Genomic DNA, 13410 nt, shown 5'->3' with positions numbered 1-13410 from the left:
TGAAAAAACAAATTGTGTTTTGTTTCCGATAGATTATTTAAGACAACAATTTCATTTAGTTACATTAGTTATGTTAGAATGATTCATTTTCGTAATTTGCTTTGTTTTAGTTTCTTCGTTTTCGATTCCATTAGATTAAACATTTTTTTGCTGGATTCTATTTGAAATCGATTTGAATTGAGTATCTAAAAATCAATTCGATTCTAATTGTTTAAATATATACTATATAAACTGTTTAATTACATGTGATGTTATCAAATGAAAATACTATCTTTTTGTATATCTTAAGACACACATGCATAGCAGTTGAGTATAGTCATTACAAATATGTTATGCCTTCACTTCTGCACACCTTCCACTGTCGCCAGAATAGGGTTGGGGGTGAATCAAGGAGCATTACAATGAGTATATACTGTATACATATAGATATATATCTATATATATATATATATATACAGTATATACAATGCCATTTAAGAGGATCCTGTGAGTTAAACACTGGTAATAATAATGGATTCGATATGTACCATACAATAGATTCCTATTTTATATTTGATACTGTTTATGTACAGTAGATCCATTCCACTGCATTTAAAGGCTGCTCACCTTCTCATCATAAAGTAATGTAATCTATAAAAATAAAGGTGCCAGTTTTATAAGATAAGTTAGTGCAAGAGGTAAGATGAGCATACAAAGTGCAGTAATAGTAACCCTGTCCCATGTCAAAAAATATCATAAAATATCCTACCAGGTCTGTGAAATGAGCATAGAGATGTGCTAACAGCTGGATTCCTGGAGGAAGGAGATTGCAGCAGGGTATATCACAGGAGTGATTTTGTATAGATATTGAACTCATCTTTGAGGTGAGCAGGTTTTTCAGTTGGTGGTGGTTCATAAATGTATGTGACCTGCCACAGTGTTCTTCAATTACCAATCAACTTATGACACCTGAAAGTGTACAACTTTCGGGTGCCATAAGTTGAATGGTGACTGAAGAACACTGTGGCAGGTCACATACATTTATGGACTTTGTTTTATGACTTTTGATTGGATTTAATTTTATGCAGTGGACTTTTATTAAGAGCACAAAATATACAAGAGTTTATAGTGTTTATAGAGTTTATTCGATTGCGCTGCACTATATAAGTTAGTTTAGGTCTATGAAACGTATCCTATTTTTTTTTTCTTTTACCTACTATTACATAAAGAGGCAGTCTTCCACAAAATTTAATTCAATCAAAACTGAATAAATAAAACTGGATCTAGGCTCAACACACTTCATTCCTTGCATATGAACCCAAATTGAAATAACGCTTTTACCCGGATTTAAACAGTTTACTGACAGGTGTTAAACAAATGCTTTGTTCTTGAAAAAACATTCCACAAACAAAAAGAACAATAAATGACTGACAGATAAAATAACTTCACCCATTATGTCCCCACATAGTATAGATATCACCAATAAATACAGCATATATATAAATATATATATATATACTGTATATACATATATACACCGATCAGCCATAACATTATGATCACTGACAGGTAAAGGGAATATCTCGTTACAATGGCATCTGAAAATTGGCGGAATATATCAGGCAAGTGAACACGTTGTCCATAAAGTTGATGTAGTGAAAGCAGAAAAAAATGGGCATCACAGTTTGTTGTGTATGGGGCTGTGAAGCCCATGGTGACCCATGTCCACAGCCAAAAGCTTTTATAATGGTCACATGAACATTAGAACTGGACTATGAAGCAATGGAAGAAGGTGGCCTGGTCTGATGAATCATGTTTTCTTTTACATCATGTGGATGGCTGGGTGCGTATGCGTCACTTACCACTTTTGTAAATATTTCTTTATATCTATTCAAGTGACAACACTGCAGAAATGACCCTTTGCTACAATGTAAAGTAGTGAGTGTACAGCGTGTATAACAGTGTAAGTTTGCTGTCCCCTCAAAATAACTCAACACACAGACATTAATGTCTAAACCACTGGCAACAAAAGTGAGTGCACCCCTAAGTAAAAAATGTCTAAATTGGGCCCAAAGTGTCAATATTTTGTGTGGCCACCATTTTTTCCTGCACTGCTTGAAACCCTCTTGGGCATGAAGTTCACCAGATCTTCACAGGTTGCCACTGGAGTCTTCTTCCACTCCTCGATGATGACATCATGGAGCTGGTGGATGTTAGAGACCTTGCGTTTCTCCACCTTCCCTTGGAGGATGACCCACAGATGCGCAATAGGGTTTAGGTCTGGAGACATGCTTTGCCAGTCCATCACCTTTACCCTCAGCTTATTTAGCAAGGCAGTGGTCATATTGGAGGTGTGTTTGTGGTTGTTATCATGTTGGAAGGCTGCCCTGCATCCCAAAGAGGGGATCATGCTCTGCTTCAGTATATCACAGTATATGTTGGCTTTCATGGTCCCCTCAATAAACTGTGGCTCCCCAATGCTGGCAGCACTCATGCAGCCCCAGATCATGACATTCCCACCACCATGCTTGACTGTAGGCAAGACACACTTGTCTTTGTACTCCTCACCTGGTTGCCGCCACACATGCTTGACACCATCTGAACCAAATAAGTTTATCTTGGTCTCATCAGACCACAGGACATGGTTCCAGTAATCCACGTCCTTAGTCTGCTTGTCTTCAGCAAACTGTTTGCGGGCTTTCTTATGTGTTATCTTTAGAAGAAGTTTCCTTCTGGGATGACAGCCATACAGACCAATTTGATGGAATGTGCGGCGTATGGTCTGAACACTGGCAGGCTGACCCCCTTCCCCTTCAACCTCTGCAGCAATGCTGGAAGCACTCATACATCTATTTCCCAAAGACAACCTCTGGATATGACGCTAAGCACGTGCACTCAACTTCTCTGGTCGACCATGGTGAGGCCTGTTCTGAGTGGAACCTGTCTTGTTAAACCGCTGTATGGTCTTAGCTACCGTGCTGAAGCTCAGTTTCAGGGTCTTGGCAATCTTCTTATAGTCTAGGCCAGGCATCACTAAATGGCGGACCGCGGTCCGGATCCGGACCCAGTTAATGTCTCATCCGGACCCCTGCAGTCCCAACCTTTAGAGTCGTTCTGCCCACAGCCATCACCACTGCCAGTCTCACAGAGCCAACAGCTGGAGGCAGGAAAGCTATAGACAGAGGGTGGGGGCTATCCAAGTTAACAAGCAGGTGATTGGTTGCGAGGATACAGGGCGGTCATTGCACAAACATGCGATTCGGACCTCTGCTGGAAGAATATTTTACTGACTGGACCTTTGTAAATTTTAATTCAATACCCCTGGTCTAGGCCATCTTTATGTAGAGAAACAATTCTTTTTTTCAGATCCTCAGAGAGTTCTTTGCCATGAGGTGTCATGTTGAACTTCCAGTGACCAGTATGAGAGAATGAGAGCGATAACACCAAATGTAACACACCTGCTCCCCATTCACACCTGAGACCTTGTAACACTAATGAGTCACATTACACCAGGAAGGCAAAATGGCTAATTGGGCCCAACTTGGACATTTGCACTTAGGGGTGTACTCACTTTTTTGCCAGTGGTTTAGACATTAATGACTGTGTGTTGAGTTATTTTGAGGGGACAGCAAATTTACACTGTTATACAAGCTGTACACTCACTATTTTACATGGTAGCAAAGTGTCATTTCTTCAGCGTTGTCACATGAAAAAATATAATAACATATTTACAAAAATGTGAGGGGCGTACTCACTTTTGTTGAATACTATATATATACAGTGCCTTGCGAAAGTATTCGGCCCCCTTGAACTTTGCGACCTTTTGCCACATTTCAGGCTTCAAACATAAAGATATAAAACGGTAATTTTTTGTGAAGAATCAGAAAGTGGGACACAATCATGAAGCGGAACTAAATTTATTGGATATTTCAAACTTTGTTAACAAATAAAAAAATGAAAAATTGGGCGTGCAAAATTATTCAGCCCCCTTAAGTTAATACTTTGTAGCGCCACCTTTTGCTGCGATTACAACTGTAAGTCGCTTGGAGTAGGTTTCTATCAGTTTTGCACATCGAGAGACTGAAATTTTTGCCCATTCCTCCCTGCAAAACAGCTTGAGCTCAGTGAGGTTGGATGGAGAGCATTTGTGAACAGCAGTTTTCAGTTTTTTCCACAGATTCTCGATTGGATTCAGGTCTGGACTTTGACTTGGCCATTCTAACACCTGGATAGGTTTATTTGTGAACCATTCCATTGTAGATTTTGCTTTATGTTTTGGATCATTGTCTTGTTGGAAGACAAATCTCCGTCCCAGTCTCAGGACTTTGCAGACTCCATCAGGTTTTCTTCCAGAATGGTCCTGTATTTGGCTCCATCCATCTTCCCATCAATTTTAACCATCTTCCCTGTCCCTGCTGAAGAAAAGCAGGCCCAAACCATGATGCTGCCACCACCATGTTTGACGGTGGGGATGGTGTGTTCAGGGTGATGAGCTGTGTTGCTTTTACACCAAACATAACGTTTTGCATTGTTGCCAAAAAGTTCGATTTTGGTTTCATCTGACCAGAGCACCTTCTTCCACATGTTTGGTGTGTCTCCTAGGTGGCTTGTGGCAAACTTTAAACGGCATTTTTTATGGATATCTTTAAGAAATGGCTTTCTTCTTGCCACTCTTCCATAAAGGCCAGATTTGTGCAGTATACGACTGATTGTTGTCCTATGGACAGAGTCTCCCACCTCAGCTGTAGATCTCTGCAGTTCATCCAGGGATGATTGAAATTCCCCAAAAAAAAATGTAAAAATCAAAATTTTTTAACATTTTAGGCCAATTTTTTTTTTTACCATATGTTTGGTAAAAAAAATTGCAAAAAGCATATTTTGATTGGTTTTGCGCAAAAGTTATCGCGTTTACTAACAAAGGGAAAGATTTTTGTCATTTTTGTTGGTTTTTTTTAACGCGTAATGGCGGCGATCTGCGATTTTCTTTTTGCGGGACTGCGACATTGGGGCGGACAGATCGGACCCTTGACTGACATTTTTGACACTTTTGGGGTTACCAGTGACATTACTACAGTAATCAGTGCTATACATATGCACTGTTACTGTAAAAATGACACTGGCAGTGAAGGAGTTAACTGTATTGGAGAGGGAGGGGTTAAGTGTGTCCTAGGGGCATGTTTCTAACTGTGATTGGCTGTGGCTTGATGTGTAAGAACAGTGATCAACGGTCCTACATAGTAGAACCGTATGATCACCATTCTTACACAGGGAGAACTGACAGGCGGCTTTGTTTACACTAGCCGCCTGCCTTTCTCCCGCTGTCACAGATGATCGCGAGTGCACACGCCCGGGGGGGGGGGGTCCGTGACTGAGCGGGAGCGCGCATCCGGCAGCGCTCGCTCCCAAAACCCTTACAGGCTAGCGACGTAGCCCTACGTCGCTCTGCCTGTGAGGGGCTGACTGCCGACGTAAATAGTCGTGCGGCAGTCAGCAAGTGGTTAAAAGGGTTAAGTGCACTGACGGATAGAAGTTTTGTCTATCAGGGTATATACACTTTCACACTATTTCCCCATGATGGATCAGACACCTTGGAATGGGTTAACAGCCCGAACAGAAGAGTTGATAAGCCGGAGTGCTGGGTAGTGTAGCCACCCCCCTGTGACGAAGTCGAAAGTGACAAAACGCGTCGAGGCGTAGTTACACAGCAACCGGACTTACATTCAGAAGACTATAGGAAGATACCCTGGAGTCATTGTAACCAGCGTGGAGGGGGGTGAGGACTCAAGGGGATTGATATTGATTACTGCTAATATGTGTCAAAGCGTTGTTTTTACTGATTACATGTGAGTGGATTACAGCTCTTTTTTAAATAAATGTAGAAGTGAAGACGTTATCACACTAGTGGAGCTTTTCTTCTTTCATGTTACTTGCGGAGTGATCATTAGAGGAAGAGATAAGGAGATGATCTAATCCATCTAGAGGATCCATATTACACTCTTTATACCAGCCGTTTTGCCCAACCATGCGAATTGGGGGCATCTATATTTGGTGAGTGGAGGCCATTATGCACAGCAGTGGTGGTGATCTGTGGTGATTCATCAATCTTCATTCACAGGGATCTTGTTAATTTTACTAGTTTTTGGACTTTGTTTGAATTTTATCACAATTTTTTGGACTATATAATTATTACGATAGTATTATAATTTTGGATTTATTTATTTATATCCTTTGATTATTAATTTAATACTCCTAATGATAGGAGTGTTATTCTATTAATTAACTAATCACATTGTGTCTTTTATTTTTGATTTTTACTTGCGCTGCTGGAATTTTCACATTAGGGGTTGCGATTTCACTTTATGGGAGAACATGCAAACTCCAGGCAGGTAGTGTCTTGGTTGGGATTCGAACCAGCGACCCTCTTGCTGCTAGGTGAAAGTGCTAACCACTACCACGACTACTATATAGTTTATTTATTTAAGCAGCTGCATTTACACATTTAATTATTTTTACAGTTTAGATTAAGCGCAAGAGATAATTTATTAATTTAATTAGTCAGCAATGTGTTTGCATTTTACATTTTTAATTGAATTTGTTTCAAATTCGGATAATGATGAAATTTCATTTAGTTAGAATTTATTTTGAATTAGTATAAATTCGTTCCTTTTGTGATTTGGAAATTCGGATACATCCGAATTTCCAAAAATCGAAAAATTTGTATATTCGTATAAATATTCAGATATTTGTATATTGATTCAGAACGAAACTAACCACACATGTCTAATCCCTGATAAATTCTGTACTGTACTGACCAAGTTTACACTTTTGTATCATTTGCAGTATCTTCTTGCAGTAATGCCACAGTCGACTCTCTTTGTGCCTAGTAAATTTAGGTCTAGCCTTTTTATTTAAAATTGCCCTATTGTTGTGTCATCTGCGGTCTCTTAATTAGTGAGGTAAATAGAGGTAAAACACCTGCCTATATTATTTTTCTTTAGAATATTTTGGTCAATTCTGCCTCATTATAAATATTCTGTTGCTGGCCAGTTTTATGCATCATCTACAGTCTCTTAATTCTTAGAGTGTGATTTTGGCCAGCAGAAAAACAATTTTGTATCAGCAAAAACAAGGGTAACGTAAGCAAACTACTGGCCAGTTTCTATCTGCTGATCAAAATGGACCTATTATCTAATTTGAGATTGGGGTACCTGGTTTGATGGATGTAGGAGCAATTCTCAATGAATTTTCAAGGTGCTCATCAGATATTTTGCCCTTCATGTGCTTCGTCCTTTAAATAGTTGCTCAGAAATACAGGTGATGTCGAAAACTGATGACATGAATATGGCATAAGTGTGAAAAGTCAGATATTTTTCTTTGGGAAGATACAAAAGTGCAGTAAACAGACGCTGTAAATTTTTTCTTCAGCAGCGTGTGTTTGCTAAGTGTAAACGTATTTTTACAGAAATTTCCCCCAAAAAATAATCTTTTTTAGGTAAGTTTACGATTTTGTGTTGGGCCACATTCATAGCTGTCTTGGGCCGCATGTTGGACACCTCTGTAGTAAAGTATAGATTTTTGTAACAAGAACATATTTGTTGTTTCAATAAAGGAATAGCGATGGCTTAGAAACCGATTGCTCACTAAGATAACTAAACAAGATAAAGCTGTGTCTTCATCCAGATTCATCCAGGTTTTTTTTAGCTTTTGCTTACACATGATTGAGCTTGGTCGCTTGCTTGGTTTCTGTGCTACATTTTTTTCTTCTTCTCTGCCACATTAAATCCTAGCTCTGGGTACAATCATTTTGATAGCTTTTAAGTGATTAGTATCAGTGACGTCACTAGGGTTGGTGTCACCTGGTGCGGTAAAACATGGTGTCACTCTGTTATATTCTCCGTGTTGTGAGAGACACAGGACTCTGGTCTGGAACAACGGATGTTTATTCAGGACTCTCTGTACAGCATTACAGGACAGCTCTGCATATCAATACATCTCTACATGTGTCTAAAGATGGCCACTCTGCCCCTTGACCCTTGTCATCACTCCTGGGTGGAGCCAGCCTTAAAGTGACAGTACATGTGAAACCCTTCAGGTATAACACCTTCCATCCATCCCTAAAAAAAAAAAAAAAAAAAAAAAACAACAAAACAAGAACAGGCATAAAACAGTAACTAATAATTGTCCAATACAGTCCTCCAACTCAGGAGATTTACATGGCTTCTTCCACGTCCGGATGTGAGAACAACTTCCAGGGACGCTACAGGGAGAACATGGTAGCGGATCACTTTCGGCGGGCCCGTCGAAAGTCTCGTAACCGGTCTTGCATTTGAAACCGGTCAGGAGGGTGACAGTGTCGTTGAGGACGGGCACCCAGCGACTCGGGGCCGGAGGAAGCAGAGCTGGCCGGAATGGACACCGGCGGGGCCAAGAGGGGATCCCCTAGCTCAGAGGGTGAGCAGACCTCTGGACCAGGGCTGAAGGGCTCTGTTGGAGCTGAGTTCAAAAGTTCAGAGTCCTCCCAAGCATCAGTCTCAATGCCTCCTGATCCGGTAGGAGCAGATCCTTGAGACACTGGAGGTGCAGCCGATGTCAGGGATTCGGGCAGCTGAGAATGAGGACGCAATTGGTCCGCATGCCTTCTGCAAATGGAACCATCTTCCAGGCAGACCCTATACATTTTGGATCCCAAAGTCTCTGCGACGATAGCAGGAAGCCAACGAGTGTTGGAAGCGCCATAAGATCGAGCCCATACCCTTTGCTGGGCTGTAAACCGGGGAATCTCGTCATGTTCGACCCTCTTGTCTTGGGACTGCCGTACATGTTCCTGGACCGTTTGAGGGTGGAGCATATCCAAAACAGTCCATGGCTGCCGACTCAAAAGAAGTTCAGCTGGAGTTTTCCCAGTGGTTGCATGTGGTGTGGTTCTGTAAGCAGAAAGGAAGGAGTCCAGCTGCTGGGGTGACAGGGACTGTTGTTTACTTGTAGCCACAGTAGCTTTGAAATAGCGTTTGAAGGTCTGTACAAACCTTTCTGCTTGACCATTTGTAGCTGGGTGGTAAGGTGCGGTCAACTTGTGTTTGATGTGGGCAGTCAGGAAACTCTGAAACTCCTGGCTTGTGAATTGTGCACCATTGTCTGTGACAATTTCTCTGGGGTATCCAAACGTAGCAGCGAGATGTAACAGTATGGAAATCGTCGCCTTAGTCGTTGGCTGGGTAACAGGAATGACCTCAGGCCACTTTGAATGGGCATCAATAATGATCAAAAAGGTGTGTCCTCTGATCGGGCCTGCAAAGTCCAAGTGTAGGCGAAACCAGGGAACCGTGGGCCAAGTCCAGGGCTGGACGCACCCCCGAGGAGGGTCTCTTGCAGTTTGTGCACATCCAGCACACGCATTCACATATGTCGTGATATCGGAGTCGAGGTTCGGCCACCACACATAGCCTCGGGCCTTTTGTTTCATACGTGTGCCCCCGGGATGACCAGTATGTAGCAAGTCCAGAATGTGTCTCCGGAGGGTCTGTGGAACGATCACTCGGTCTCCCCATAAAACACAGTTGCCAGACACAGTTAATTCCAGACGCCTACGGAAGTAAGGTTCATAATCCTGTGTGACAGTTGCAGGCCAACCGTACCGTACCCAGGAGAGTATTGTCTTAAGGAAGGTATACTTGGCTGTATGGGCTGCTACTTCCCCGGAAGACAGAAAGGACAGGCTGGTGTAACGACAACTCTTGACAGGTGGAGAAGAGTCTGTTAATGTCCTTGTCGGACGGGACATGGCGTCTGCATTAGCATTGGCATCATGGCTGCGATACTGGATTTTGTAGCTATACGCTCCCAAGAATAGGGCATAGCGTTGAAGATGGGCCGCAGTTGTCTGGGAGATGCCTTTGTCAGGGCTAAAGATCTGAAGGAGTGGTTTATGATCAGTCAGTATGGTGAATTCCCTACCATACAGGTAAAGATGAAACTTCTTAATTGCCCATATGAGCGCCAGAGCCTCTTTGTCAATGTGAGAGTAATTGATTTCTGCTTTTGTCAAGGACCTGGAGGCAAATGCCACAGGTTTCTCTGACCCATCTGGTAAAACGTGAGATAGCACAGCCCCTAGACCATAGGGTGAGGCATCACAAGCCAAGGTGAGAGGCTTTTGGAGGTCATAGTGCACGAGCATGCGTGACACCAACAGCTTTCGCTTAGAAACTTCAAAAGCACGTTGGCATGCAGCCCACCAGTTCCATCTGGAGTGTTTCTCCAAAAGCTTGTTTAATGGAAACAAAGTGTGTGCTAGATCTGGCAGGAATTTGTGGTAATAGTTCAGCAAGCCCAGGTATGATCGCAGCTGCTGGACGTTGGTCGGGGCTGGAGCTTTTACTAAAGCATCAACTTTGGCTTCCGTGGTGTGTATACCCTCTGCATCCACAAGGTGGCCACAAAACTCCAATTTAGGTACCATGAATTGGCATTTCGCTAAGTTCACTTTTAGACCCTGCTCTTGGAGTCTGGCCAACACAAGCTCCACGTTATGCTTGTGTTCCTGGTCCGTCAGGCCCGTGATGAGCATGTCATCTAACAGGCACTGTGTGAAAGGAATGTCCGCCAAAATCTCATCCATTTTGCATTGCCAAATGGCTGGGGCGGAGGCTACCCCAAACACCATCCGATTGTATTCATACAGTCCCTTGTGAGTGTTGATTGTTAGAAACTTGCGGGACGAAGGGTGGACCTCAAACTGTAAATAAGCTTGCCTGAGATCAAGCTTGGTGAACTTTTGACCTCCTGCAAGAGAGGCAAAAATGTCATCTACTCTGGGTAGGGGATACTGGTCTATCTCCAGTTGAGAATTTAGTGCCATGCGGAAATCGCCACAAATGCGTAAGTCCCCATTCGCTTTCTTCACTGGTACAACTGGTGATGCCCACTCGCTGTGCTCTACCTTTGAGATGACACCTTGTTCCTCCAGCCGGCTTAGTTCAGCTTCCACACCTGCTCGGAGTGCGAAAGGTACCGTCCGAGCTTTGAAGAACCTAGGCTGGGCATTGGGTTTCAGCCTGAGTCTCACACAGTCATGCTTTATTTTTCCCAAATGGTGATCAAAGACTTGTGGGAATTGCTGTTTCAGGGACTTCACCCATCCCTCTTCATCCCCTGATGGGATGGTCACGGTGTTGCAGGGGTTAATGGCGATGTCTGGCATGCCAAAGTGAGCAATCCAGTCTCTCCCAAAGAGAGGGGGTCCCCCATGTTCTAGGATATATAATGGCATTCTTTTCGTGTGACCCTTGTAGGATACCTGTACTTTCACGTACCCCAGTGGGGGGAGTATCTGCTTTGAGTATGTCTGCAGTTTGATTGGTGTTGGACGGACAGTTGTTCAGATCAGAAGTTTTCTCCATTGTTTCTGGGTGATAACTGAAACTGCTGCTCCTGTGTCTACATCCATCTTGAGTTTCTTTCCTTCCACGGTTACCTCTACAGTCATTGCTGAGGGTGCTGAATGCATATGATGTATGTCTAATCTGTGGAGCACTTCCTCATCCTCTGATTCCGATGACGATGTATATCTTCCCACCATATATGCCTTTGTCCTGGGGTTCAGAGGTTGTTTATTTCGCACCTTCTTACTACGGCAGACTCGTTTCAGATGGCCTGCCTTTCCACAATTATGACAGAGCAGATCCTTAAACCGGCAGACTTTGTGATCATGGTCTGTATTCCCACAACGGTAGCAAGCTGACTTCCAGGTTGGTGAGGTTCTATATTTACCGTTAGCTGCAGTTTGCTTGACTGCTGTTCTGAAAACTTCCTCTTTAACCTCTTCCCTTCTGCTCTGGGGGTTCAATGCCTCTGTATCTTTCACAGCCATTTCCATCACTGAAGCTATCTCAATTGCCTTTGTAAGGGTAAGGTCTTTCTCTGTTAACAGTCTCTTTTGGCTAGACTCACTATTCAGTCCCATGACAAACTTATCCCTCAGTGCAGTCGGTAAATACTCCCCAAAAGAACAGGTTGAGGCTAGTATGCGAAGGGCGAGCACATAAGCCTTAATATCTTCACCTGCCTGCTGCTGCCGCTGATAAAACCTGAATCTTTCTGCAATCTCTAGTGGTTTAGGCTGGAAGTGATTCCCTAACAGTGTCAGGAGCTCTGCCAAAGTCTTAGTTGCTGGTTTTTCAGGGAAAAGGAGATCCCTAAGGCTCCATGTACACGGGACGCTGGAAATGGCCGTTTAGGAGCAGTTGGGCGTTTTTTTTAGAAGCCCCTGAACCCATCTACATTTTATCTTATCTGTCCATGTACACCAGGTCGTTTACAGTCATTTGCAGGCAGTTGCGTTCAGGGACTGTTTTTAGAACGCAATTATTTGCATTCGAACGTGTGTTTCCCGCCTTTTCAAACGCACAAACGCGTCCGAACGCGTCTGAACGCGTCTGAACGCGTCTGAACACGATGACCCGCGTTTAGCGTTCGCGTTTTTCCATTTTAAAGGGGAATAATTTTTTTGACCTCTAGGAACGCTTCTAAACACAAACGCCCGCAAACGCTGCTAAACGCCCGCTAAACGCGGGTACAAACGCGACCGAACGGACGTTTCAAACGTCCTAAAAATTCCAGCATTCAAAGGGACTTTTAACAACGTCCCGTGTACATGGAGCCTAAGAGTGTCATATGTCCTAGCACCAACCAGTGTCAGAAATACTGCTACTTGCCTGTCGCCTGGGATGACATTTGCAGCAAAATATTGTTCTAGTCTTTCAATCCAGGAAATCCACGTTGTCTGTTCTCCATCAAATTCACTTAAGGTCCCGATCAATGACATTTTCCTGCTGGGTTCTGTGGGTGTTTGTATTCAGCTGACAATCCAGAGTTTTTTTTTTTTTCTTTTCCTTTCTCATACGGATAGTAACCTTGTAAATCCCATCCTCGTCGCCACTGTTATATTCTCCGTGTTGTGAGAGACACAGGACTATGGTCTGGAACAATGGATGTTTATTCAGGACTCTCTGTACAGCATTACAGGACAGCTCTGCATATCAATACATCTCTACATGTGTCTAAAGATTGCAACTCTGCCCCTTAACCCTTGTCATCACTCCTGGGTGGAGCCAGCCTTAAAGTGACAGTACATGTGAAACCCTTCAGGTATAACACACCCCCTCCCCAATAAAAGTGACAGAGAGTGGGGTGAGAGAGAGTGTTTGTTGGGAGGGGGGTGAGAGGGAGGGGGTGAGAGAGGGGGTAGTGAGAGAGAGAGAGTCAGGGTAAGAGATAGAGGGGGGAGAGAGATGGTGGATGAGAGAGGGGGTAAGAGAGAGGGAGGGTGAGAGATAGAGGGGGTGAGAGGGAGGGAGTGAGAGAGGGGGTAGTGATAGAGAGAGAGAGTCAGGGTAAGAGATAGAGGGGTGAGAGAGAGGGTGGGTGAGAGAG

Source organism: Pelophylax lessonae, assembly GCF_965119305.1.
Source record: "Pelophylax lessonae genome assembly, chromosome: 2".
Taxonomy (NCBI): Eukaryota; Metazoa; Chordata; class Amphibia; order Anura; family Ranidae; genus Pelophylax; species Pelophylax lessonae.
The sequence above is the reverse complement of the archived record's forward strand: the minus strand, read 5'-3'. Positions refer to the sequence as shown.